Here is a 9338-nt window from a genome sequence, read left to right as displayed (position 1 = left end):
TATATATAGCTACAATCATCCACAAAAATATGGCTCTCACCCCTTCTACTATGACATTCAATGTTATAAAGTTCCCAACTTGACCTCTATAAAACATTGATCGCAAGTGAATCTGTTAGAATATAGAGGTATGTACTTTTGCTGATTTCGCTAAACATTTTTGTCTAAAATTGGACGATTGTGGATTGTGGCTAGAACAAGCTATGTAATGGGACATTCCTAATAAGAAGTAGAATTATATCACTTACTGTGTCATAGTATAGGTAGTGTATGGTAGCTACCTGATAGAAAATATGTCGAAAATAATTTTCTATGCTAGCTTGTGTAGCTGATTTTATAGGTAAAGTAGCTAATTTTATGCTAGCTTTGTAGCTAGTTTTATGCTAGCTGTATATGTTATATGTTTGCTCTATTTTATGCCAGCTAGCTTGAAAAGTCTTAAAAATCTTTAAATCTATTTAAGTTCTATTATTATTTCAGCTCAGTCGGTAGTTTTATGCTAGCTAGCCTTAGGTGTAAGTGAGAATAAGAAAGGGTTCGTTACATGTAAAAAATAGTTAGCCTTTCTTCCTTTTCTTGAACAATACGATATAGCTTTAGATTAACGAAAGTTTGAGTTTTAACAAACAACAAACACTCCTTCGCCGTGCTATAAACAAGTTGTCTCGCTTACTAAAAAATGTACTAGAGAATGACGATATTAAATTGCTGGATTACTGTGATCCTTTGGACGAAATTTTAATATTTCCATAGTAACCATGATGATTTGGATGTATAGGGACGAAATCCTATATACTCTCCACCGTACTTACATTTCCTTTATATTTGGCTTATATAATGAGGAAATAGGCTCCGCTACGCTCCGTGCGCTGACGCGCACTCCGCTTCTCTCCGCAAAAATAAACAAACAGGACAGCTTCAAATGTAAGTGAAGGCTAAAATCGCTAGCGCTTTCGCTTTTGAAACAGCCATATTTGTTTACAAATGAGCCGTGGTTTCTTACATATGCAAAAATATAAGCTATATTTTTAAACCACATAAAAATGTCGGAGCACTTGGATTCGGTTCCGTGTTGTTTCTTTGGTCACCGGAGCAGTTGGAGCATACAGATTTGAATCTCAGGTATGAAAGAAATAGCCCCTTAAATACCCTTACGTCAAAAAATGCTTGTTGACCTCGTTGCCAGAATCCTCTAACGCTAATGTCGAGTCTAGCTTCATCTGTGGAGTTTGCAGAATTGCTTAATTTTTCTCCAGTCAGCTGTTGTAAATGCGGTTCTGTTTCTACATCATTGGAAATCTCTTCAGATGTTTTTGCCAAAGTATCTCTTAATTCATCGTGACGTTGATGAATATAGCCACCCTTGACACATGACATAGCATGGTCAATCGTGAAGCGTTTTCCACAGACACAAATTGTTGGTAGGAACTTCAAATCCCACCGATATCTCATTCGTATGGCATTATAAAACTCTCTTCTGTTGAGTGCATAATCCTCAGATTTTATTGGGAGTGCTGACAACCAACTTGAAGCACCTTTCATTGTCGCCAAATCATTTGCTCGTAATTGCTCATTCGTCATGCATTGGCGAATTTCGTTCAGCTTTTCGTTATGCAACATTTGTTTCTGTTTAAGGATTTTGCTTTTGATATTATTGTGTAACTGTTTGTCAAATTTATAAGACGTTTGCTGTAGTTTAATTCTTTCTGCTAGTTGTTTTGTCATTTCAACAGAATTTTCATGTTCTCTCTTTGATGATTCGACTAATATCACAATTCCCATACCACCATAGCGAATTGGTAAACTCAGTAATATTCTCTCGTTTTCGGTACATTTATGTCCCTCTGTCAATGCTGGGATCAATGTATTGTCGATAACATCGTCCAGTACTTTGATGTACTGTCCGGATAAAATAGTTAAATTTGTGTTGGAATCCACTTATGTAAGCAGCATAGGCAGCGTGTGGTTGAAAAAGTGCAATTTTAGCTAACTTCTTTATCTGAACAATCCATTCATTTATTAGCCCAATGATGTACTTTTCTTTCTCATCTTGTGTACCTATAAAGCTGCCAAGATATTTATTTCCAACTGTAGTGATGTTTATCTCCGTGTCACTGAAGACATCATCAGCTACTAATTTATGTTCATCCTTTACTATTAACCATGATTTTGATGCCTTAGGATAATAGCCGAATAATGGACCATAATGCTCAACTTTATCCCACCATTTTCTTAATTCAAATATTTTTCCGGCACCTCCCAGATCATCAGCATAAGCGCAGTGAGTTATGTTCAACTTTCTATCTTCCACGTCATTCTTCAACAGCGGGAGAAGAGGAACAATTCCAACTGCATAAGCTGGCATAGCGAACGGGTCACCTTGAGTTGTTCCTTCTGCCGATAATATTTCTTTCCCACCCATAACAAACAGCCTCGATGGTGAGCTATAACAATTTTGTATATACGTAGACATAGCTGGACATATGTATCGGATATTATGAAGTAGCACTTTCCGATTAAGTGAGTTAAAAGCATTCGTAGCATCTACTAAAAGTAATGCGTCTGTTCCTTCTTCTTCAAAAATTGTTGTCATGGCATGAGCAGCTGCCTCACATCCAGAAGGTAGACCAGCACATAATTGGAGAGAACCAGCGTTTTCAAGTATTTCCGGTTTGATTACTGATATTATGGACTTTCCAATCACCCTTCGAAGAACCTCCCCCACACCAATAGGCCGCACACCAGGTTTCTTATCTAGTGATATTAACCTACAAGCGATGTATGCTTCCTGTGAATTGCCTTCTGTGTGATCAAATGCAGTTGTACAAAGATTTTTCGCAAACCGAGCCAAAGATGATCTCAATTCCACGCCGATCTTTCCAAAATTTTTTGACACTAATATACGTCTCCAGCCATCTGAATTCATTCCTGACGGTCCTGCTGAACCTTTTGTACAAAGTGCGGCTTTCAATATTGTTGTTTCATCTATGTTGTTGTAAATAGCAGGATCGATAAATGGGATTTCCCCTTTGAGAAGCACAGATTCATCAGCGTCAACAGGATTTGGATGTTTCAACCTCAGTTCTTGGACTGTCTCATCAGTTAGATCCAGTACTCCACCAGACATCTTATCATCCAATAATCTTAGTGCAGCATGTATCTTTCCTTGAAGCATTAGTTTTGCGAAATTTTTAGCGCACTGCTCTGGAGTATTCAGGGAATTTGGTTTTGGGATTTTAGATTGTATAGTCCTCGATTCTCTCATCAAATCATCGAATCTTCCTTCCACCCAGAGATTTAATCTACGGTTAAGACATTCAGAGTGATCCTTCGCTTTGGACTTGTAATGATGGTTTTTGTAGTAGAAGCATCGGCATCGTCATAACTGCTTTGATAGAAATCCCCTTTAATAAATCTACTTGTTGGTTCAAGATCTCTGTGAGTCTTATTGTTTCAGTAATATATCTCTCTTCTCTTCTGCACCTGTTGGTAGTAAAAACAAGTTTCTTCTCCAGTGCACAACTTCGTCGTACGTGGCATTGAAGATTTGTATGACGTCATCTAACGTATGATCACCCCAAATCTTGATTTGTGCTTGATTTCTATTTATAACAGTGGTTTCGTAATGATTTTCCAAAGTTTTGACACCTGAGCTTTGTGTTGTTGACTTCAATTTTATGTTTTCCTTTTTTGAAGTTTCCGTTAAAGACACACCTGCAATGACTTCTTTAATTTTCCTTGTATTTTCTGGGTTTTTTATCACCAGGTTATGTTTACAGGCTTTTAAATGCAATTTAAGTCCAGAGGAACTCTTGCATTTCTTCTCACAATGCGTGCAATTGTAGTTTTCAAACCATTTTGTGTTGGGTATAGCAGTGTTTCCAGAAGATTGATTTCCTTTTTCAACCATAGAATTTTCACCCAAACTTGTTTTTCTTTCCTCAGAATCATTGTCTTGTGGTGGTGGTTGATCATTATAAAATAGTCGTTTAATCATTCCATCCATGCTGTTTCAGTACAATCGATAGACGCAAAACAAATACACTAAAACTAATTTCTCTCCTAACTCAAAGAACCCCGATAAGGAGGGTGCCTTTATAATGCGCCTTCTTTAAATCTTAAATTTGATACCAAACACTCTTTGCAAACACCAACTGTCAGATAAGAATAAATTTTAAGTTTACTGGCTTACCTAAGAGGTCCCCGATGAGGAGGGTGCCCTTTTAAAGCAAATCTTTAAACAAAACAAATCTTTAATTGCGTAAAGTCTTTTCAGCGTTGTGTTGGATGTAAGCCGTGTGTCAATTATACCATGAATTTCAGTTTAAACAGCAGTCAACAATGTCAAGAAGTAAGTGATTATTAATTTGTTAATCTTTTGAAACCCGTTTCGTGTCTTAACACAAGTTTCGCGTAGATGTGTTTACTAATTAATTACTTTCAGTTTCTTGTTTATGTTTTCGTGCCGCCATCTTTAACGGTTAACGGTTCATATTTAAACCATATTTAAAAAACAACAAAAACTTCATCGCCGTGCTGAAAACATGTTGACTCGCTCACTAAAAAATATACTTAAGAATGACTATATTATATCGCTTGGAAACTGACCCAAAACGGCGGAATTTTTGATATTTTTAATGTATAGGGGGACGAGGCTCGGAAATTGTATAGAAATCCTATATACTATCCACCGTGCTTTCTTTTCACATATATTTGCCTTATATAAGGAGAAAATGGGCTCCGCTTTGCTATGTTCTAACTCAATTTACGGATGCCGGTCCAACTTTATATTAGAAATTTCGGTGTTTGCGAACAATCACAGCAATATAAATACTATTTGACCATCATTGTAGGTAAGAAAAGAAACAATCGCTATTTAAACAAGAGTAAGAAGGCTCATAGCATGTACCAGAAGGCTCCTATACCAGGCAAACACTCTTTTTTCCCACCAGCTTACACTTTTATTCTAACATTTAAAACTTCTCAGATATTTATAACAATAGTTAAGTTTACTAACTCTAGCTATTGCATACAGACATGATTTAGGTGGCTCCGACCCTGCATCACTACTCCACTGTCATGTTTGTTTTGATACATCTGCAATTTTTGTGCAAAAGGCTCTTTTTTCAAAAAAAAATTATTATGTTTACACTTGATGATCATCATCATCATCATTCTCGCCTTAACATCCGTTTTCCATGCTAGCATGGGTTGGACGGGGTATATTAATGACCCTCTTCCAATCTGATCTAGACTGTGTTAGATCTACACTCAAGCCCCAGGAACTATCAAGTCTCTACACTTTCTTACCCAATTATCCTCCTCCATTCTTTCCAAGTGCCCCAGCCAGTTCAATCTTCTTATCTGGATAACATCTTTAATTCTACGGAGACTTAGCCTGCTTCTTAGCTCATCTGAACTCTTTCTGTCTCTCAGACTGGCGTTACACATCCACCTAACCATTCTCATATCATTCCTTTCTAAACGGTCAAGATCTTCCTGCTTTACTGCCCATGTCTCACTACCGTACAACATAACACTTCTTACACAGGCCATAAGAAAATGATGAAACATGTATGTTTACACTTATCCTTTTTCTTTGCAGGTTGCTGCAAGGTATCAGGTTTTCCCGACCCACCAACTCTTTATGATAATTTGAGTCAGGTCTTCTGTCTGATTCCGTGAATCTGTCAGAAGGGTTATTTTATTTGTTGTCGATTGGCAGGTTGTATATAATTCATGATAGTTTCCTTTGCTGCTGTTTTGCAGGTTGTATATGTTATTTCTTACTGGAAAGTAATGACAATGACATTCTAGTATATATTTTATATTGATAGTTAGTTCTTTAGATCCTAACATTTGTTAGTATAAATACAGAGAAATATAGATAAACATTTTAGTTTACGTCTATAAATGACTTTTGTCCATATACGTTACAAAAGTTTTATTTGTAGCCGCTTGGCAAGTTATTCAGGCATTTACAGGTGTCTTTTTTTTACCACGTTTTTGCCGCTAGGTTCGATTTCTTTATATTTTTCAAATGATAACCATTTTCCTTGTTTATTAAGAATATTTTGTGTTTGTAAGCTGTCTTTGTTGAAAGTTTGTGTTTTTAAGCTGTTCTTGTTGACAGTTTGTGTTTTTAAGCATTTTTTGTTGAAAGTTTGTGTTCTTAAGCTGTCCCGGGTGGCAATTTGTCCTTTAACCTGTCTTAGTTGAGAGTTTGTAGTGGAATCTGGTTCTGGGTGACCAAATTTTATACATGTCAGTTTATCACAATAGTTATTTTTGGCAATATTTACATATGACGCAGCGCATCTTTGGATACTCCCTAATTTGGCTAATTTAAATCAAATTTTTTTGCTTCACCAGTTTTTTACTTTTATATTTCTGTGTAAAGTGTTGACATATTCCGAGCTTGGTTGTTTGAAATGTTTTTCAATTGTCTTGAGAATGAGGTCTCCTTCCTCTACTTTTTTCTCTGGAAGCAATTATTCAAATTGTTCCTTCTATCACAATAGTACTGGTTTGTTACCTTTCCTTACACAATTCTTACAAATTAAAGTTTGAAAATAATTTTTTTCTGCTATGGCAGAACCAGCTCTATAATAATACGCCAGTTCCATGTGTGTGTCTGTCACTTTTGCAAACGCAATATTTTTTCCCACCTGAATGCGGGAGTTTTTCAAGTTTTTTTGTTTTGTGTGCATTTGTCTCGCAACGGTTAGAAACCACGTGATAAAAATAAGCAATGTGGTTCGCTCAAATACACATTTTTGAACGGGACAGCATTCAAATAGAAAGTTCCCTTAGCGTAAAAACAAACAAACATAAAATTTAATCGACAAAGTTCTTGACAAAAGGCAAACTAAAGAAGCGGATAAATAATTTCTCATTTTTGACGATCCCTGAGTCATTAAAAAGTGCAGATATTAAGAGCAAGAAAAGTCAAAGTGGAGAAGTAGAGTGGATTAAAAAACATATAATTTGGAAGAGGGTTACCATCGACACAAAACAACAAAAAGGAAAATGCAAAAAGTAAAGTGTTTCAAAAACGAAGATATGAAAATGAAAGAAAAGTCCAAGTGAAGAAAAGTTAAGTTGAAAGCCACAAAAAGTTACTTCGGAAGTAAAGAGTGGAGCTAGAAGTAGTAAAGTTAAAAGTACAAAATGAATGCTGAAGTTTCAAGTGAATTGGAATTGAGAAAAGTAAGAATTTTGATATTTTTAGACGTTCCGTTTTTATATGTAGCACACTAAAAATTGTCAAGGAAAATCACATTCTCAAATCCAATTGCATTGGAGTTTTATATTTTATCGCGTTTTTTATAAAAAAGCTAGCATTTGTTTACATTTTTTTGCATAATTATGTATCCACTGGTGCATAACTAATATATTTGTCTTAAAATTCAAAATGCTGCATAAAGCTGTTAGCTGGCTACCAAACAATTATTCCAGCGAAATAGAAAGTTTTGGTTTGTTAAACTAACTGCGAATGTCATAATTTTTATTGTTTTCCTTTATATGTTTTTTACTATGGCTAGCTATAGAAAGAGGGTGCCGATAAGCCGCAAACGCCCGCATATATACGGGCGAGTTCAGGCGACTTTTCGAATAAAATTGGCGTTTGCCCCCCGAAATCGGCCGCACTTTCCCGAAATCGCCCGGAACATTCCCAAAATGCAATTCCTTGTAACAAACCATGCGGACGATATTTGGGAAGAAGGCGCTTGAAGAGAAAGGAGTTAATATAGTTTATATATAAGTTATTTATAAAGTAAACTTTATCAAAAACCATCAAAAACAGTTCTTTTAAGAACTTCACTACCACATAGTAAGTTTATTTTAATTTTTATAGATTTTTTGAATCACATTAGTGTCTGGTTTTTTTTTCTTTTTCGGGCATTATTCGGGCCTATGCAGGTTCTTTCGGGCGAATCCTTATATTTTTTTAAAAACGCCGAACTCGCCCGAAAACGCCCGCACTTTTTACGGCGTATGCGGCTTATCGGCACCCTCGTGCTATAGACGTAGCTAAGTCTTCCCAGCCCAGTATTTATAACTGAGTGTCTTAGCTAATGTTTTGTTAGCTAGCTAATGTTAGCTTCAAGGCTCCCTCTTTTTTTTAGGTATTTATAGGTACCTTAGTAGTGAAACTTCTCTTCTTAGGATGTAACACGCTAGCTAGCTAAAAAATCTTTCTTGAACTTTTAGGAGTGTTACTCATTGTTTATGTCCATCGAGTATCATTTTTTTTCATATTACCTGTAAACTTTACAAGGGGACCACAATATGACAAGTGGAACAAATTTTATTGAATTTAAAGTGTGTGTGTTAAGTTATTTTTTATTGTTTTGTTTCCTCATCCTGATAAACTTTTGTCAGCCTACGTGCAAAATGCCAAGTTATTTTTACAGGGGTTATTGACATTAGATTGGAAATTTATGTGGGTTTATGACTTTAGCTTAAAAAAAAATTATGAGACGATGGTTGTCAGTTTATATTTTTGGCTTGCAAAGTGCTGTTTTTTGAAATTTTGTGTAAACTTTTATGGAAATAGACCACATGAATGCGTGTACCATTAGACCCATTTGATTTTCAACTATATAAATTGAAAATCAAAAATCAAAATTTGTGAATAATTTTGATTTTCAATTTAATTTGAAAATCAAATGGTCCTAAGTGTACAAGCATTCACATGCAACATACTGGGAGAACAAATTTTTGTAGAATTACTTTCATTGTAAGCTGTTGTGAAGCTAATGTCTGTTTATATTTCGAATTGTAAACTTTTGTTGGGAAAAAGTATGTGATCTCATTTTTACTAGAAGAAAATTTCATGGTTTCATGTTTTTGTTGATAATTTTACAAAATTTTGTAGTATATATATATATATAATATAATAATTGTTTCGTGATGATAATAAAATTACTAAATTTTCTCACTGAAACTGTTTTTGTTGGCCAAGGACTGTATGCACTGAAATGACTGATTTTTCTATAATTTGATGTGTTTCATAACCTTCTATGGGTAATGGCAATATACAACATGCTGAATGAACTGATTTTTTTTTGTTTCTTTAAAAACAAACAATGATATTTGTCTATTCCAAATTTACTCCTTGCTCCCTGCCTCTTTGACATTTCAGTTTAAAATGTTTAGTAAAGGGCAGTACGGATCATCAGACAAAAATTAACCAGTTAATTTTTACATTTTGTGTATATTTTTACGGGAGAAGATTGTATGCAACTGAATAAATGATTTTTCGAGATTTAAATTTGATGTTTTCCAAACTATGGCTTTTTGATATTGTTGTATAAGCATTTTGTTTAAAATGT

The sequence above is a fragment of the Hydractinia symbiolongicarpus genome, chromosome 2 (assembly GCF_029227915.1).
Source record: "Hydractinia symbiolongicarpus strain clone_291-10 chromosome 2, HSymV2.1, whole genome shotgun sequence".
Taxonomy (NCBI): Eukaryota; Metazoa; Cnidaria; class Hydrozoa; order Anthoathecata; family Hydractiniidae; genus Hydractinia; species Hydractinia symbiolongicarpus.
The sequence above is the reverse complement of the archived record's forward strand: the minus strand, read 5'-3'. Positions refer to the sequence as shown.